Raw genomic sequence first — 8,212 nt, 5'->3', positions numbered from 1 at the left:
TTTTGGGATTGATGTGATTTTGCGAAAACTGACCTCACTGCCTCCTAATAGGGGTAGAATGTGCCAAGCCAATCATCACATTCCATCCTTTTGACTGCAGCAACTGTAGCCAGTGTAAGCACATGAACTGAGCAGGCCACGCAGTGATTATAGGGGGTTTGGGACAAAGTTATTTTTTCTGAAACACATACAAATCACATGGCTCCAGAAGCTGCGAGCAGACATCTTGGGACTAGGAGTGGAGCTAGCCTCTGGATGAAGCTGACAAGGAGAGACGGAAAGAACCCCAGGTCTTTCGGATATCCTTGAGGCATTTGATCAAGCCTTATCTAAAACATCTGTATCTCTGGATTTTCCAGTTATGTGAGCTGATACATTTTCTTTACAGTATTATTTACTTTCAACCTATATACTTAAATACTTTCAGTAAAGGGATTATGCTCCCAGAAAGAGCCATTAGGATGCTTTCCGTTGTAAGTAATGATGACTATTCTTTTTGACAAGATAATAGGACAGGCAGCAGCAGCAGAATTTTATGTTGGGAAGGTACTTTCAAATATTGCAGAAAACAGAAAATATTTTCAGATGTTGGTCAAGGGATTTCAGTCTGGGATTCTTCCAACAATATGCCTCTTGTCATAGGATGTTAAGGCTTTTTGTTTTTGATGATTAAAATTCTGACTATTGTAACTTGCTTCTTATTTATTCATCTATAACATGTGCAAGAAATTGATGTATAGAAATTCACTAGCTAAAGAAATAGCCTAATGTGAAGATTAGAGTCATTTGAACTGGGTAAATTTTTCGTGTTCAAAAATCAAATAAGAGAGTAAAATTTATTTCTATTCTGCAAATATTCCTGAAGCCCTGAATACATGCCAGAATCCCTACTAGATCCTACAGGTACAACAGAAGAGGTAAGACATAGATCTTACCTTCAAGAAGTTTATAATCCAGATGGCCAGTTTTAGATAAGGGCTTACTGTAGACTCATAAGACTAGCTAATGGTATATCACATTAGCTATTCTTATAAGTAAAAATAAACAAGTAAAAAAGTAAAGAAAATATCATAATAAAGGTCTGATGTGGTATAGGGTTTGAATGAAAAAGAAAGGCCATATAATTGGGAGAGAATGGGACAGAACAGGTTTCACAGAGCTCTTGTCATTTGAGCTGAAGAATAGATACTTCTGTAAATCTCTGCCCTTTGTTGCACCTTCTCATAGTACTGTCCTTTCCTTTCTTAGCAGTTATCCACAATCAATACTTATATATTTATTGGCATGTTTACTTAGTTAATGGCCTACCTCCCTAGGGTGTAGATTTTATAAGGTGGGCCCCATGGTCCACTCTGATTTGTTTCCCATTGTTTCCCCAGCACATAGCCTAGTGCCAGGTACATAGTATGGAATCCATAAAAACGTGCTGAACAAGTAAATGAACAATTAGATGAGGGACGTATACAAATAGATACCATCACTTAACGCCTGTTAGGTAACACACACCATGGTAAACACAGAAATGATCAAATTTAATCCATTAAATAATAATGCCAGGCAAATTTTATTATATCAGCATTATGTCATATACCAAGTGCCTGGCTAAAGCCATACCCAGGTGGATCTAATTCCAAAGTTCATGCTGTGAATCACAACGCGATTTTGCCTCTCATCTATTAAGTATGTACTATGTGCCAGTCATTGGACACACCTTATCTAATTTTACTTTTTCCATTCATTTCTAGCAACAACCCTGTGAGTTAGATATTATTGGTCTCATTTAATAGATGAGAAAATCGATTCAGAGACATTTATTCATTCACACAAAAATACTTATTATCTGTCTTCCAATTGCCAGGCACTATGTTACTGCTGGAGATAAAATGGTGAGACAAATAGACTCATGCCTGCTCATGGGGTCCAGCAGGAGAGGCACATTAGTGGTCAAATATGCAATAACAAGCTGTGAGAAGTGCTATGAGGGAAAGTCAGAGCGTGTCATATGAGGGGGACCCCATGGCTTCTGATCAAGCCCATTTGACTCCAAAGCCCTCGGATTTTTTGTATAATTCTGTTTCTTTCATAACATGGTGGATAAGACTTGCACAGAGAAGAAGAACAGGCAAGGCCCCCCAAAGTGCAACTGGTATGACCAGAGAAGGTGGGGAGGTGTGTGTAGAGAGTAATGTGAGTAGCTGAGGCTGGAAAAACTGTGGAATGTTGACTGTCTAGTGAGGGATTGTTCTTAATTCAGAAGGCAATTGGGAGCCATCCAAAAGACTTTGAATGATTCTCAATCAAACATACATTTTAAGGAAGAGTGAAAAAGCAGAAACTGCTACTATTTATAGATAGATGATAGATAAAGAAGGAGAAACATAGCTAGTTTACTGTGGCACCTGTCGTACATAGGTCTGAATTTATTTTGTGTCTATTTTTAGTCAGCATATTAGTTAGGATATAGGTTTAGCTGAAAACACGGGACTTAAACAAGATAGGCGCTTATATCTGTCTCACATGGACGTTGAGCTGAGACGGCAGCTCTCTGCCAGGAAGCCATTAATGGCTCTTTATATTTTGATTTGAAGAGGAAAAGAGGAAAAGGAAGACCTGCTCTTGAGGAGGTCGCACGCGTCACTTTTGAGGTCCTGATCTTGGCCAGAGATGAGTCTTATGGCTGCAGCCAGCAGCTATTAGGAGGCTTGTAAATGTCATCTGTATTTTTGGTGGCTGTGTGCTCTAGGACAAGTCTATAACTTTGGAAAAAGGGATGTAATTATTAGGGGATAGTGGGCAGTTGCTGCCACACTCAGTGTGCTTCTTTTCTGAGAATGAGCAAATTTTGGTGACTCATTACTCCTACCAGAAAAAAGTCCACATTTTTAAAATAATGTTGAAATATTGTTACTACTGGTCAAGTTTTTTTTACTATAGAAAGCTAAACAAAATTTGACAGCTTTAAACTCTATTAATAACCAAAAAAAAAAGCAGAATGCATTCTAATCCCATAGACAGCTATCTAGAAAAACTATTTTAAGATAAATTACATGGAAAATGATAGTTATCCATAATACACTTTAATGTCTCGAAGTTTGCAAAATACAGTATTTGACACTCTGACAGTAATGTTGATATTATTGATATTAGCATTTTATATTAATATTGCCCATATTTTTTCCCCTTAATTTATCATTAACAAAAATGACATCCTATTTCCAATTTATAATTGTTTTTACCACATTTAAAGAATGAGCAGTCAAGAGAAAATGCCCATCCCATCCAGGCAGGTTCTACAATGTGACTTGTTTCTGCCATGCTCATGACAGAAAGGAGACCAATGGAGGATGAAGAACTGATCCACTTCCTGTGTCATAGTTGACAGTAACATATGGTACCCACTCCATAGATGAAAGCACATTTGCTGTCCTGGGCAGCTATTAATTTTAGTTCATTTTCCTATACCTGTTTATTTGGTAGCTCATTAATTGCCTCTGAGCAGAGAAAATGTTTCCTTTAAGAAGGTTAAACAAAGAGTTTGTTGACATAAGTGAATTGGTTGAAGAAAACATTATTAAGTAAAAGACACTTATTTAAACACCAAATTAATCATTTAAAGGCAAATTAGAGGTCGTATCCCCTCTTAACTAAATAATGTTAACCAGTAATGAGATATCCATTTTAGATATAAGCACACTTTTTCAGGCTTGGGCTGCTGACTGAACTGTGCCTTAGTTTTCCAAGTTTATTGAATCCATAATTACATCAGTGGTGTAAATTTCAATATTTTAAACTATATACCATCCATAATGTGAGGTCGTTTTTCATCAGATGATTAAAAAAATTAAAGCTTCTCTTTCATCCCAGCAGAAGAGAAGACTGTGCTCTGAGAGAAGACGCCCGCAGTGGAAATGAATTCATCTCAGGTTCTGGCTCCATTTAGGGAACTTTTCACATAGGCTGGTGCAGGAGCGTCCTTGGCATTGCCCTAGTCGATCTGGCTGAGCCATATAACTTTGGAACAAGCCAGATAACAGGTAACTTTGGAATATTTTAGCTGGGGCCTTATGCATAGACTACACCGCACCTCTTTCAGAGCTCCTCTACATAAGCTTCAGAGACTGATGAGAAAGGTACAGCAACACTTGTTGTGGTAGAGGTAGTTCTGTCACCAAGGTTGTCTGGTATTTCAGCTTTGTATTTTTCCCTTCCAGTTGGAGGCTGTCACAACTGCTGCCCACATCCAGACACACACCTTTCTCAGGCAGCCACAGGGGCAACGTCCCATACCCTGCTCCACTGCTGGGCTCTCATTAGATGGACTCTCAGCCACCATGATGTTGAGTGTTGACAGGTTCCATAGATTCACACTCCAGGCTCTTCCATTGCAAAACCCATGCTGATGCCAGCAGCTTTATTCCACGTAGCGCTGAAGTTTCGTTTGTAGCCAGACAGGAGTCAGGAAATTTAAGGTTAATTGAATCTGATGCTAGCTCACCCCATTTGGATATGACCATCAGATGTTCCAGCAGATTCCACTTTTTGTCAAAATATTTTATTGTGCCTATAGGGAAGAGATGGAGAAAAAGACTCCCAATGGACAATAATTTGATTTGATGCATATTCATTTTGAGCACCAGTTCCCATCTGATTTTTAACCCTTTTAATCAACTATTGTAGCTTTTATAATAAGTCTTGATTTAGCATGTTTTATCAGTGAATACTGCTTATCTAAACTCATTGCTACCCCTTGTTTGGGTAACTTATGACTTTTGAAATCAGGGGACTACATTCAGGCTTTAAAGCCCTGAGATAACTCTTGGAAATATCATTGAACAATCTAAGCCTCAATGTTTCCACCACATACTAACTGGAATTATGGTCTCCTCCAAATCCCATTCTCCTCCCGACTACATTATTTCTTTCTATTTTTTCAACAGCAATGAGAGAATCAGCTTATGACAAATTGCACATTAGAAAAGATGTATCTCTATGATGTGGGTGGGTAGCATAATTTAAGATTCCACAGGTTTATTCCCAACCTGTTATTTTAAGAAACAGTAAAAGGAAAAGCTGGTTCAAGCAGTCCCGATACTGCTCATTAACTGGGAAACAGAAAGGAATGAAACAAGATTTTTCTGATTATTTTAGGTCCTCTCTCCCAAGTTCCCTACTCTACATCCCCTCCCAGAACAGACATTTAGACTGAGGAAGAAAAGCACTGTGTTTAAGGTTAATCAAGTTTCAGTACAATTTTTTTTTTTTTTTTTTTACAAACTAGAATCACACTAATCTTTTTTTCTTGCTCTAATGTGTGGCTGTTGAAATCCTCAGCTGTGATAAATTAAGCTACTTATTAATCTAATTATCGTACATTCATCCTAGAAACTTTCATGTGACTTGAAAAGGCTATTCAACCTTTTCCCTCCCCTCCTAGAAAGGGCTCAACCTTGCACCAATTAAGATCATTCTGAAGTAAGGCTTTAAAAAAGCTTTCTCTAATCACCCAATGAAACATGGACCAGTGGAAACCAAACTCAGGGCTCTGGGAAAAAGTTTAGCATTCCTTTCTGTCTGCCAACTTTTATGGTTTCATTGCACAAGGGAGGAAGACTTCATTTTCCTATTTAGTTGTTCTTTCACTGACCTCCAAATAAAGTCCATGTAATTACTGAGCAAATAAAGTTGCAGCATGTGTTTTAAAAATCAATTGCCATTCTTGGACTATAGAAATGTAACAATACACAGATTTGCTGGAAAATGCCCAGCGCCAACCATATGAACTAAACCCTGTACTGTATCTGTACAATGGAGTAGTTTTGACCCCTAAAGCACATATTTACTATGCAGATTTTTAAAAAGGGCTTCTTTTATGACTTACCTATTGATATTAAAATGTCCCCACCATAATATAGGTTCAATTTAGGATTAAAAATATGTTGCAAATGTATCATATCTTAAACATCCATTCATTGCTAAATGCCTTACTTCTTTTTTTTTAAATGGTGGCATAAATGGAGCTATTTTACATTCAAATTAAACTAGCTATTAATTTGAATGCAAAGCAGCTCAAAGTACAGGATGCAATTTCAATGACAGGTTTACCCCAAGACAGAATGCAGGAGTGAGTCAACATGGGTGAGTCCAGGCGGATTGGCCCCTACTCTTGGTGCCTGGCAAACTTGCTCACTGTGAATAGTTTTTGAAGTGAAGATTAAAAGAGTGGAATTATAAAGTATAATTACATTTTATTGAAACTCTAGAAATCAGAAAAAATTCAGCAGGAAACTTTTAGTGAAACATGATGTGTTGTCATTATCATTAAAAGATAAAAGTTTCATACTGTTTTTATCTGTTTATTTGGAAGACATCCAGCCTTTACAGTTATGCAGGAAACAAAAAACGGGAATGCAGGAGTAATTATTAAAACTGTGTGATTTGTTATCTCAGCTACTGTCTTTCCAAATGGTAATACGATATCAGCAGCTGCAGACGGTGGCTGATTTCCTCTATTAGTAAACAAGTGCTTTGGAGACCTGTGTGAGGCACTTTAAGCTCGCTACTCCCCGAAGTGCTGTCAGGCTTAACTACTAATCCATGGTATTTCAGAGCACTGGAAATTCATCTTTATAAAACCTGAACAAAAAAGGGAAAAAAGCCTGGAGGGCATGAGCTCCCTCTGGTGAGACAAATGACATGTTCATTTATTAATGAAACAATAACCCTGGAAAGAGGATCAAAGCACATTCCATCCTCACTTTACAATCCCCAATTTTCTCAGGCCAAACCATTTAATTGAGCCATGACAATGGAATACTTAATTGTTGCCTTAAAGTTTTGAAGAAGCGACTTCTTCAGCATCAGTGTGCATTTCAGGATTATTATCTGAATATAATATAGCCCGATTGAAGCTGGTGGAATTTGACTCATCCTTCATTGGTGGGCCCTTCTCCAGCAGTAAAGGGGTTTTCTTGAACTTGCTCGTAGCACTGACCACAAATGCTCTGCCCTGTCATTGCCCTCTCCACAGCCTGAAACTGTCCTTATGGGTTGCTTCCTCAGGGTGAAATATCCGGTCTCACTTGTGGGTGATTGGGTAAGATGTAGGTTCTTTTTGGTCTGTCCCCCGCATCTGGGACATAAATGAAGAACAGGGAGTTGCCAATCCCAGAACCCAGAAATGGAACGAGTTTGGGAGTACCCAGCATGGAGCCCAGTCTGAAGTCCTGACAGGCTCGTGTCATGTGCGGTGTGCAAAATGCAAACTCACCTACTCTCCCGGTGGGTTCTTCACCAATGGTGTTTGAGAGTGATTGTCATGATTTCTATCCCTCCAAAACTAACAAACACATATGTAAAATTTTTAAAAAATGAAAAAGTCTGTGTTTGATTTCTATAATCAACCCTGGATTTGTTGATATTTTTTTGTTTATACTTATACAACAACTTTTTGAGGTCTTCCTTGACTATGCTATTTTTCAAATTAAACCAAACTTTCAGGAGAATCTTAAGGCTCACAAGTGCAGAGTTCAGAAAATGCTTGCTGATTTATTGGGCAAAGAGGGCTCTGAAGATGGTATATGTAATCTCTAGGGCTCACCTGTCCTGCACTTAAAACATTCCAGGCCAGATTGACTCTAGGCCAGTTTTCTATCACACAACAGCATCCTTTGGAGTTTATAAGTAGACTTTCTTTTACTTTGCATCTGCTCATATTTATTCCTGGGGAGATCAATGAAGCCGATGAAAACCAATAGTTAGAAATGAAGGTTGCAAGCAATACGACATTCATATTTCCATGTTTTTGAACATCATTTATTTTATTAAGCCTATGTGAGATGAAGAGTGTATTTTGAGATAACTTTCATTATCTTTACCAAGGATCTTTCTTTTTGATCTGCTTTTGACTAAGCCTTAAGTCTTTCTTTTTGTTCTAGATTATTAGACTTATGAGTCAATATTAGACTTAGAATTTTTACACTAAATTTTAGAGAAGTACCATGGAAATTCTTTATAAAGAAATTTTTATAATAAGGCCATCAATTTGGAAAAGTTCCATTTAGTCTGAGCTCTTCTTTGTAAAACTTTCTGCAGTATGATTGGGCTGCACACAGGGGACCAATAATGATTCAAATCATGTAGTGCCCTTCTACATGAGCCCTTGGGGAGGACGTGGAACCCTCTCAGTCAACAGTCATTGTGGGGACTGGACTAT

General features: G+C 38.0%; 1 long non-coding RNA gene across 1 annotated transcript in view; it reads left to right on the top strand.

Annotated features, from left to right (window-relative positions):
* Positions 1-3,903: 3,903 nt before the first annotated feature.
* LOC141570552 (uncharacterized) overlaps positions 3,904-8,212 on the top strand; it is a 30,175-nt gene continuing 25,866 nt past the window's right edge. The window contains exon 1 of the long non-coding RNA XR_012494671.1: positions 3,904-4,034. This is a non-coding gene — a long non-coding RNA (uncharacterized LOC141570552). The remainder of the gene's footprint in view (positions 4,035-8,212) is intronic.

The sequence above is a fragment of the Rhinolophus sinicus genome, linkage group LG03 (assembly GCF_036562045.2).
Source record: "Rhinolophus sinicus isolate RSC01 linkage group LG03, ASM3656204v1, whole genome shotgun sequence".
Taxonomy (NCBI): domain Eukaryota; kingdom Metazoa; phylum Chordata; class Mammalia; order Chiroptera; family Rhinolophidae; genus Rhinolophus; species Rhinolophus sinicus.
Note: the sequence above shows the minus strand (reverse complement) of the source record. Positions and strands in the feature narration are given on the sequence as shown.